Source organism: Zingiber officinale, chromosome 5A (assembly GCF_018446385.1).
Source record: "Zingiber officinale cultivar Zhangliang chromosome 5A, Zo_v1.1, whole genome shotgun sequence".
Classification (NCBI taxonomy): Eukaryota; Viridiplantae; Streptophyta; class Magnoliopsida; order Zingiberales; family Zingiberaceae; genus Zingiber; species Zingiber officinale.
This window is the reverse complement of record NC_055994.1, coordinates 77,801,420-77,813,518: the sequence shown is the minus strand read 5'-3', so window position 1 is coordinate 77,813,518 and position 12,099 is coordinate 77,801,420. Positions and strand designations below refer to the sequence as shown.

Below are 12,099 nucleotides of genomic sequence, written 5' to 3'. Positions count from 1 at the left end.
ATGGACAATGGAACATCAAATTACCTCAAGAGCGGGAACACTTCTTGAATTGGTTACCGCACAAGATTTCAGCCAATTCACCTGTTGATATGTCCTGGCCAATTCTAAGAGTTTGACAGAATTTTTTTTTCAGCTTCCTTGTTTCAGCTTCCTGTTAATGTTGTTTCAGCAACACTTGGAGGCTCACTAGTTCCTTTGGGTGGCTATTTCATATACCTCAAATAATTAACAACCCAATCTCAAAGAGTTGAGAACTAGAACTTACAACCAAAACAGCTTGGTACCATCAATTCAACTCTTCACAATTGCAGTTTTGGAATTCCCATTTTTTTTCAACTAATTAACCGCACAAACAATCAAAACCAAAACTTTCCACCTTCAGATTATCCTCCAAACTGAGCCAAAAGTAGAAACTTAAAACAGAACTTCAAATTTCAACCTCAATTACTGCACATTGTATAAAGTGACAATAATCAAAGTCCATGTTTGAGACTCTCACATCACCCTCAAAAATCACAATTCAATACTTATGAAACCATCCGACATCTTTAATATCTGAGCTTATGCTAATTTTCCCCCACGCTTAGACTTTTGTCCGTTTAAACTCATCAAGTCATCCATCCAAAACTCTTAATAAAGAATGACAAAGCAAAGGTGGTGGAAGATAAAATTGTTGAGTGAGTTATTCAACCTGAATTTGGAAGGAAAAGAAATCAAAGAATGGGGAAGAAAGTATTATCCTTCATCATATTCACGCATGCAAATGTTATTATGGTTTCAAAAAGATCAAAGCAAGTTCTAGAGTCAATTGTTATGAGTGCATATCACACAAAAAGCGAAAAAAGAATAAGCATGTAGTAGTCCTTACTAGGTAATTTTGGCAATCAAAGTCAATTAATTAAGCTAGAACCCATTACCACACTAACCAATAGCTTGTAAGTAAAGTATTCAATCATGTCCACAGTCAAATTTAAAAACCTTTTATGATTCTCAAGTATTACTAGAAGACACATAAGGAGATGTTTTTTCAAAATCAAATGGAAAATAGACCTAACAAAATGCAAAGTATGAAACAAATATATGAAAGCAAAGTGTGAAAGTAAAGAAAAGCATGAAAAATAAAGGAACAGATTTCCCTTTATTCTTGGCGGCTATAGGAGATTTAGAAGTAGAAGCCATGTTGGTAGTGGAATAGTCCTTCCTGGTGGTTGGAGTTAGTTAAACTGCAAAATCCATTGTAAAAGTGGTCTGCTAGGAGTTGATTTGAACACCTCTCCTCGTACAATGTGCTCTTGAAAAATATTTCTTGGAGGTCAGAGGTGGTTTAGTCAAAGTATCCACTCCGAAAACTTGATTTTTGCTAGACTTGCAGGGCCAAGAAAAAAAATACCTCTCGCATGCATGTGGGATAAGAAACAGATGAAATAGAATTAATCTCTACATAGTATATATCGAAAAAAGAATCACATTCAATAAAATCAATTATAGATACCTTCATAGAATTTTTCAAAGAATTAGAAGAAATATTAAACTTATAGTATTATAAGCTATCTGGATGTTCTCTTCATAGAATTTTTCAAAGAATTAGAAGAAATATTAAACTTATAGTATTGTAAGGTATCTAGATGTTCTCTTTATAGAATTTTTCAAAGAATTAGAAGAAATACTAAACTTATAATATTGTAAGGTATTTGAATGTTCTAGAACAGTTGATGTGACTTTCTCTTGTGGTTCTGGCTCAGGTGTTGGTATAACTAAAGGAGTGATTCTTAGGTCCTTATCTCCACAATACAAGTCCCCACACTTTTATCAACATCTGGTCAGGTGATGATGCAACTAAAAGAGGTGATTTTTGGGGCATTGCTTCCACTGTGCAAGTCCATACACTTTTATCATCAACAACTTCAACTCTTGTAACATCAACAGTGTCAGCCAAAATTTTACATCCAGAATTTGTAACAATAATATTGTTAGAATTATATTATCTACAACTACAATATCATAGCATAAAAAACTAGAGAAATCTTGTAGAGCAATGGACTCGGGGTTAGACTTGTCACAAGCTCTGCAATCCATCTGTTCACTAGAGCTTTGTGCTTGTAGTTGGCTAATGGATGGTGCAATTTGATCTAATTGTATTTGTAATTTTTGATTTGTCTGCGTCTTGTTCTGCCTGAGCAACATAGTTGCTTGTTGCTTTGCTTGTCCCATCATTTGCTGCATAAACTCTTTAGATCTTGCCAATCTAGTTGACTGAGGGCATAAACTTCTTCACTGAATTCTTGAGATGTTCCCCATGGAGTTGGATTAATCTATTGAATTGGATGTGACCATGTAGGTATAGGATCATCTTGAAATCTTTGTGGGTTCTGATATGCTAGATAGACTTCAGTGAATTGACTTTGTACACCCTTATACTTGAAATGTGAATTATCCACCCAATTAGAATTATAGGTATTTGGAAATGATTCATACCTATTTTGTTGTTCCATAGGGGGTAATATTGACGTTCAGGTTGATAATGCTGAGTTTGAGGGTGGTAGTATTGATGTTCAAGTTGGTAGTATTGAGCTATGTGCTTATAACACTAAGATTCAGTCTAGTAACACTAAGGTTGCATAGTCTGTTGTTGTTGGAATTGATTTGCAGCGTATTGTCTGAGATGGAAAGTTATTTCATCCAATGGATCCATGATCGAAGAAATTTCTTGTTTTTATACTGAAACATTTAAACAAGCAAGATTAAAAGATACAAGAAATATATAAAATTAAATACATGGATATATGAACATGAAGACAATTGATACAATTTTATTTTATTTTTTCAAATTTTATGCGAAAATTGAAACAATCTTAAAATTATTAAACACCACTGACATTCCCTTGCAATGATGCTAATTTAATAAATCCAATTTTGTCGTTAAATTAGGTATCAAACAAGAAAGTACTGAAATCCCTCTCTATACTAATATAGTATAGGAATAACCTGGATCGTCTCTCACAAGGAATGCAGACAATGAATTCTAATGTTAAGATTGAGTTATTATTGGTTCTGCGGTTGGATTTGGGATTCTGGAGCTATTGACAATGTAGATAAACCTAACCTAATCTAATCCTAGAATGTAAGAAAATAAGCAAGAACATAAAGTGAGATATGCTCAACCTTTTCAACGCTTGCAATAGAATTCATGGTATGCAAAGAACAATTTAACCTAAGGCTAACTTCTGCATTGCATGAAACAAATAAGGATTCTAATTACCACAACCAACATTGCATTAACTAAACAATTCAAAATACGGATGAACAGTAAGCATGAAAACCGAGGAAATAAACCAAATCAAACTACAAGGAATTCAAAGGAATGAACAACTTCAAATCAATCCTAGGGATCTAAAGGTGCTTACAACTCGACTTAAGAACCCCTAGCTCAGATTGGATTGGATCAGATGAAGAAGAAGAATGCGGATTGAATCTCGGATGTGGCTGATCGGAGTCGAGATGGCGGAGTTGTGGTCGGATTTGGATGAGGAAAGTGGATGACGAGGGAGGTGAATGGTCGATCGAGAAGGAGAAACCCTTGACTCTTCGGTATTTGCTGACGATGGAAGTAGAACCTCGGATGATGACGTTTCGGGATGGATGAACGATGTGGGATCACCGGAGCTGGAAGAAGTGATTAGGGAAGGAAATCCCTTAACCATTAATAGTGGACGGAGCTCAGGTGGTCAACGACGAACGAAAGATTGTTGATCTCCATTGCCTTGCGCTCGTTCCTTGCCTTGCGCTCGTTCCTTGCCTTGCGCTCGTTCCTTGCTTTTGTCAAAATTGCGATCCCCCAAAGGTACTATAACTTCTCTTTTAAAATCTGAATCAACGTCTAAGATTGCTTCGGATCTAATCCAACGGTGGAAGTTGCTCTAAATTTGATTCAAGTCTTCAGATCTTGATCTATGGTTAGGGTCTACATTCCCTTGACTTGGATGGACCAGATATTTAACGAATGACTCAAATCTCTCTTGATCTTGGATGGACGGTATAGATTACTCCAGAACTTGATCTTCTCATTTAAACCCAAAATTAAGCTAAAATTTGGTTCGATCTAACTTGAGCCCTTGATCCTTTGATCACTTATATGACCATATTTAAATATTAGCATCAAATACCTCAAATAAATGATAAATCGCATCAAACGCTAAAAATGGATATAACTCGTGAAACATGATATAAATGTGAAATTAGCACATGAGGAGATAAAAAAGTATGGGTATAGGAGCTCCAAAAATGTAACAAAATGATGGTTATCAATCAACGATCAGTTGAGGAGTGTTTGTGTCATGGCTTTGGCATTGTTATGTAAAGAAGCTAGAAGCAGACATGATTAGAATACACAATGACGAATGCAAACAATGCCACACGGATAACAGAGTGATCTCAACATCAGAATGGGCTGGTATGGTTTTGAAGAAACAAGCGACTTGGATATCATTTTGAGATTATGGGGAACCCCCCTCTACCTCTACCATTATATATTCATTTTAATATTAATATTTCAATTAGGTTCTTTTCCTTTATATATTTATACTTGGGCCCTTCGCCCATAACAAAATTGTCGATAGCAAAAATGGAATTTTGATAAAAAAAAAAGTTGGCTGGGAGTGTGGACCAATTTTACCTTTGCAGAATTAAACAGGCTAAGATGAGCATGAGATAAAAGGAATAAAAATCATAAATATTGCTGCTTGAGAGTTATTTAGGTGTAAATATAGGATTCATTGAGCAAAATTATATTGAAGATGGTAAGAAGATGTTCAGAAATTATGGATTAATGTTGTAATTAGGAAAGTTGAATTGATTAGGTTTAAAGGGATGTCTGATAGAAGGAGAATAGAGAAAAATTGAAGGCTTGTGGGATACAGGGAGAACAAAGAAAGCCCTAGTTAAATGTGATTTAACAGGTTGAACATTACTATTAACATACATTTGCATAGGGTTCATTGGAAGTATAAAACTCATATAGCTGACCGCAAATAATTGGCACTAACACGGCTTGATGATGGTGAATATCTCACTGTTAGACATTGCATCTCTAAAAACTACCTCCAACTTGAGAAGAAACAGGTGGTCTATTAACCTATGAACTAATGAATACTAGTACACTATAACATCATCAGCGTATGCACTAACTAGATCTATTAACTTGGGAATATAGCATCACTACATCACTAAGTGATGCTTCTTGTATTTGAGATTGCCCCTCTATCAATCAGAAAATGAAATTACTCAATCAACAATCTGTGTGGTAATTTCTAATTTTACTAATTTATTATGACAAACTTAAAATAATATATTTGTGAAATCCTTTGTTACTGTTGTTTTATACAGCTATGGTTTAAGGCCTCACAAGCACCAAAAATTAAGGCAACTATTCTCTTAAGAATCTTATTGTAGTTGATTTTGGCAATTGTATTTTAATGTCTAGAACAATACCTCTTAAGTAATTATGAGTTTTTCAGATATTCTTGTATGATTGCTACTGCACTTAATGCTGACAGCAACAGAGAGATTTCATGCCTGTTTTACATGTTTGTTCCCTATACGTCTGTCAAGGTAGTCCTCTTTTCTGTCTTGTTGTGAGCTAATTATTCTTCTCCTTGCCTTTTGCCTAAGCAAACTTTCTTTAACTCTATGATAGTTTGATTTTGGTGAATTTCATGAACACCAAAATATGGTTATGTGGGTACATACAAACTTTTGTTACTTATTCTTTTTTATTTTTTTTTCCATCTGATTTTGTAGAGTACTCAAAGATCAATGATGAAGATCATCATGGATTTGATGTCAAAGATTCAAAGTATGGTTCTTTTGATTCTGTTACATTGCAAACTGATAATGAACATATGGAAAACTATGGTAATTTGATGGTTCACGAAGCTTCAGATATTCAGAACTCTGATAGCGATTTCTACAATAGAGGATCAAAACATACAAAGTTGTCATGCAATGATGAATATAGTGAGTTGGGAAATATTTCTTGTGAAGTTTCAGCTATATATCTTACCGTACAGAATTCTAAGCTAGAATGTGTGGATGAGCAAAGCTAAGATACAATGTCAACTGATGGTTCCATTGAGCCCGATGAAAATGATGAATTTGGTGATTTTCATCCATATTTTTTCATTAGAGATTTACCTGCATTGTCAGCTGTGGTTCCTAGATTTCGGCCTTTTCTCCTTCCTAAACAAACACGGAGCTGCCCATCGACAACACTTGTTTTGGATCTGGATGGTATGATAGATCAACTTTAAATAGCAAACTTTCTGTTTTTTTTTTCCTTTATTGAATTGCTTGATTTTCTTTTTTCTCTTTTGGCAAACATATAAGCACATCTTTTACCAATACTCTTTGGATATCATTAGGCCAATATTCTTTGATGAATTCCAGAATAGATTTATAAGTTTGATTGAATATTGATGTGTTTCTCTTTTGCCAATTAATTGATGTTCTAATGACTGAAATTAGGCTAAATGCTGGTGTGATGCATACTTTTTTTATTAATTTCTGAATATGAACGAGTTCTTTTTTCTTTATCAGAACATGATTCTAAATCTTGTTAATGGATAGTGGCTGAATGATAGTATTTTAACGTGATACAATGATCAATTTATCAATTGCAGTAGAATTATCATTAGTTCATCAGTACCCTTGAACACTATTTCAGACATCAGTTTGATCCTGACTTGTAGGAGGTGATTTTAAACATATAGATGAGAAGAATGGACTCAGTCACTCAGTGCAATAATAGGTCAAGCTGATTGTGGCAGGTGAATTAAAGAATGGACAAGCTCGTTGACATTGAGGTTTAATAACATGACATTGAGGTTTAATGATATGTCCTGATAAGGGATGAACTCAGTATACTGAAATTGTGCCTAATTATCAATAACATTATATAGTTTTCTGTTTGTTATTATTTAAAAAACTTTTCTATTTTTTTGAATTCTTTATTGATTGGTAGCAACCATTCATTGATTTTTGAAAAAAGGGTCAAATTTTTCTCTTTTTGTCAAAGTGCATCCTGGACATAGTTTTGAAGACGCTCATTTGTCTTGTTGGCCATATACCATTACAATATTTATAAAGAACGTGTCAAATGTTGAGAATTACTGCATTATCCCAAAGGATATATCTGACAGGATTTTGTGAATGTGTGTTTTTATAAAGGTTTTCTATCAACTAAGAAACTTGAGAAAGAGCGATTTAAAGTTATAACTTGAGCTACTTAAGAAAGAATGATCTACTAGATGTTTGAGTGTTCATCTTTGAACACGATTTTTTATTCATCTCCGTAGATTTGATTGTTTTTCCTTTGACACTGCTTGGTTATTTGTACAAGTATCTGGACAAACTACGAATAAGTTTACAGCCCAGAGATAGTTTGAGCATGTTTTACTCTTATCTTCATATGTGGAATTTTTATTTGGTTTTCCTTTGAGATTGCTTGGTTTTTAGTACACACCATAGTTGTCGAGCTCTCATCCAAATTTGATCGATGTATTGGGGCCATGTATCTGAGGTTTGCCTAAAGGTGGAAATTCCACCTAAACAAATTCAGCCAGAGTCACAAGTGTGTGTATATATATATATATAATTTCCATAGATTGTTTGTTCATAGTACACACCATGGCCATCAAACTTGGGCAATTTTGATCGGATTCCAACTTGAGCCAAAGATGCAATTGGAAATTATGTAATTTACCTAAAATTGGACAAATTTAGCGAGGGTTACATTATATATATATATATATATATATCATTAACTATTAATAGTTTTTGTGCTTGGTTAAAATTTTAAATTATAATATCCTTCTTTATTATAAATAATATTAACTAAAGATTAATTGGTAAACTATTATACAATTATTGTTCAATTAAATATTAATTGATAATGGATGAGGTCTGGTCGTAAATTGCATCTCTTGAGAAGCGGAGCTTTGATATTGTAATGAACTAGTAATTATTATTGTGTTATTTTTAATATATCTGGCAATAACAATGTTATTATATTGATTGATTAGAATGTGGGCAGACTGGAAAGGAAACTTATAATATTTTATCAGTAGTAAGTATATAATTGGCGGTAAACAGCAGGGTAAGTTCCGATACCATTTTGGCTAGCTACTAAGCTATATACGATAAATTGATACCATTTTGGCTACTAAGCTATATATGATAAATTATCACTATTAAATAACATGCCATACTTTATTACTATTATCATTGCTAATAGCTCTTAAATTTGATATGTATCAGATAAGAAAAGTTGCAATAGTGAAATACTAAAATTAGTAATATTTATGTTAAACTATTTGGTTTAGTTTAAATAATATTAATATTGAAGTAATCATAAATAAAAAAATGCCGTTAATGTTTACTTGATTAATATAGCAATGATATCACCATCAAGTTGAGTATTATAAATAAAAAGTAGTTAATATTTACTTGATTAATAAAAAATGATAACATCATCAATCGTATAATTATTTACCAATTCATATTTTATTGTTATTGATAGTATTTACTTGATCCTGATAGTAACAGTAGGATGAGGTTCAAAGTGCTGGTACCATATTGGTTATTGAGTAATATGTAATAAGTTATCACTATCAAGCAAATTTGATATGCTATATGAAAGAAAATTTGATTAATATAGAAAAATACTAATATTTAGATTATAAATATTTGATTTCGGCTAATTAATAATTTTACAATATTATTGAAGTATAAATAATTGATTTCGGCTAATTAATAATTTCACAATATTATAGAAGTATAAATAAAAAGTAGTTGATGTTTATTTGATTATTATAAAAATATTAATATCATCAATCATACAATTATTTACCAATTCATATTTGATTGTTTTTGATATACAAGTATTTACTTAATTATTATTTGAAATGATATATAGTTTCTATTGATATAAAAACAAAATTAAATTATCTACTTGATTAATATTGGAAATAGTAATATCTTTTGTCATATTATTAATGTTAATATTTATTTATTGCCCATATTCTTAATATGTATTGTGTTATTATCAAATTCTTTATTTATATGAATTATTTAAAATGATATCCAATTTGATCATGTCCGAGAGTCGAGGCAATGGATGCTGGGGACGTGTCGCTCCTGTTGATCGTTGGTGGACTCCGAGTTGGAGGATCCTGTAATTACAGCAGCGTCAGTGCCGAGCCAGGGAGGGGTTCCCGGCGATGACCCTCCGACGCTCAAGTCAGTCTCCGACGATGTGTAAGTAAGGAAGCGGAGAAGTAGAGTAATAGTGTAGCTACAGCAGAAATTATGCATACCTCCGTTGAAGCTTGGGGCCTTTTATATAGGGCTCCGGGGGCACGTGTGCACACTTCTCGAGGTGTGTACGCTTCTCAAAGGTTTCCCTGAAAAGACATGTCAGGAAAGCGTCTCTGACACCATACCTTAATGACCCGAGCATATCTTTGACATGATAGTGAAAGCTTCCGTCGTACGATCCTCTGCCTGGCCATGCCGTTTGTCGGTGGCACGAGTTCCCACAAAGATATCGGCTGATCCTCTTTTTGTCTGTTGGTGGGCTGAACGGGCTAGCTGTTCAGCCAACCCTCAACCGTCCTGGTGGTTTGGCCTTCAGGCCGAGTGGAGTGGTCGCTCGGCTAACATTCCACTGTTATAGCTCCGTTGTTGTGCCGAGCTATATCTGAGTGGATGCTCGGCGGCAATCTCGCTTCGCCGGTTCCAAGGTTCGATGTAAGTCCAAGCGAGCTGGCCGCTCGGCGTATGCCTTGTCGGCACACGGTTTTCTGAGCGTCGGAAGCTCGATATGCGACCGAGCTGTGGTGACATCGGGTTGATATCGGCTCGGCTGTCCTTCACCTCGATTGGGTGAGTGGGTGCCTGACCGGCCAACGATACAAGGGTGTTGACCGCCTAGACTTTGACTTCCACCGTGGCAATGGTCCTCTGAGGGGTGGACCCTTATTACCGGATCACATGCCTCCCCCTCAAGTCTAGTCGAAGGAGGTTGCAAGTTCGACTGACTGGACAAAAAGAAGCATGGAGATCGGTTGATCGATCGACCATCATATTGGTAGGACTTCGATCGGTTTGCCAAAGAGCGTCAGCCGACCCGGAGATCGATCCGTGTAGCCAATCGGCGCTCCGAGTATTTGCACTTGGGCTTTCTCCTTCAGCGTCCTCGGACGTGTGCGATCAATGCTGACATCACCAGAATCTCTTCGAAATTCATGCAGATCACCCCCGTTAAGGCCGAGCACGCACTCATTAAATGTGAGCCAGTGAGAGACTGCCGTGTGTCGTTGCCGCAGTCGCTGCCTGCCCGAAGCGACAGGCTCTGACGCGACGTCGGAAGATTTGAATTCCACAGCCGGATTTGCGCTTGGGGTTCTACACCCTAGGTCCGACGGATCTGCTTGGTCGAACCGAAAGCTTATAACCTAGCAGAGCCCCCTTCCCCCTCACCTTCGCGTTCTGCTTGTGTCCGGCGATTTCTGTGTGATCAGTGCTTCGGCGACTTCCGTCTTCTTCTGCAGCAACCTTTTCTGCTCTTTCTATAAGCTTTCTTCGATCTTTTTGCAGTTCTTTTGGATTCTCGCCTCTTTTCCGTGCTCGTCGTGCTTTCTGTCCATCTCTATTTCTGTCAAAGTCCTGTTTTCTTGTTTTCCGGCGATGATTAGTTCTTCTCGGCCGTCTGACCCCGCTCCTGGTCTCTGGTACAGTACCATGGAGACCAGATTTGATGCAGGCGACGCTGAGAACCTTAGGAATGTCTTTAATATCCCCTTTGATCATGATATAATCTTAGCCTCCCCGTTCGATCGGCCAAATAACCTGCCGACCGACACTATCTGTCTTTTCCGAGACCAATTTGTGGTCGGTCTTCGATTCCCGATCCACCCCTTCATCATCGAAGTTTGTAATTATTTTCATGTTCCCCTTCCTCAACTCATACCAAACTCTTTCCGTTTGTTGTGCGGCGTTGTAGTTTTGTTTCGGCTGCACGACATTGTTGGACCCCGTAAGTATTTTGATGTGATCAACCAAGTTGGTTAGGTCCTGCTTTTTGTTTGATCCCTGTATCTGAGTGTGCAGGAGCTTAGGAGCACAGGAAGTCGAGCGGAAGACGCAGCTAGCGAGAAGGACGACACGAGAAGGGAGCCGACGGGCTCGGTGCGTCCGAAGGACTAGAGAGCTGCGGAAGAGTACTCCGGTGGAGCGAGAAGAACGTGCGCGGCGTTCGAGGGACGAGAAGCCGGACGGAAGCCTGCTCGAGGAAGGCCGGAAATTGGGTTCGGGTGAGCCCTATTTCGGTTGACCGGAATCACCCAAAAGACCGGAACTACGGAAGACGTCGGAAGACGAAGCAAAGGAGCTGAAAAGGCAGCTCAAGGCGCCTTCATCATGCTTGAAGGCGCCTTCAAGGCTTGTTTAAGGCGCCTTCAGCCTGGTCAAATCGACCGTTTGGCTTCGGATAGAGTTCTATCCGAACACTTGCTTGGAGGCGCCTTGGACCATTGTTGGAGGCGCCTTGGAGCTTCGGGATAGACTTTCCAGGGGCTATAAAAGGACCCCTGAACCTAGGAATTCATTCATTGATTCAAGCTTTCAATTCCTAGCAACTTGCGAGTTCATTAAGTGTGTAAAAAGGCTTCTCCGCCTACAGTGAAGGAGACTCTGCTAGTGCGATCTTCGATTGTCTTGGATCAACAACCTCCTTGGTTGTAACCAGGTTAAACCTCGGTCTCCCGTTTTATTTTTGTCTTTAATTTTATATAGTTGCTAGTTATTTTCTTTCTAAGTTGGAATCCGAGGAGGGTATAGTTTTACTTTTGATTTCAACAATTCACCCCCCCTCTTGCCGGCCTCCGTTGGACCTATAGACATTCCCCTGATCTCGCACACCTTCCATTATTTTTACTATCCCAAGCAGTCTGAGATGGGGACTTTCTTCTTTCAGTCGCGGGTCGGGCTGGTCTTCTTTGACAAGATGCCTACTTCCAACAAGCATTGGAAGGAGTATTGTTTCTT

The 12,099-nt window shown here is 37.0% G+C and overlaps 1 pseudogene; it reads left to right on the top strand.

The window, feature by feature from the left end:
* LOC121980660 overlaps nucleotides 1–12,099 on the top strand; it is a 62,386-nt pseudogene that overhangs the window by 33,602 nt on the left and 16,685 nt on the right.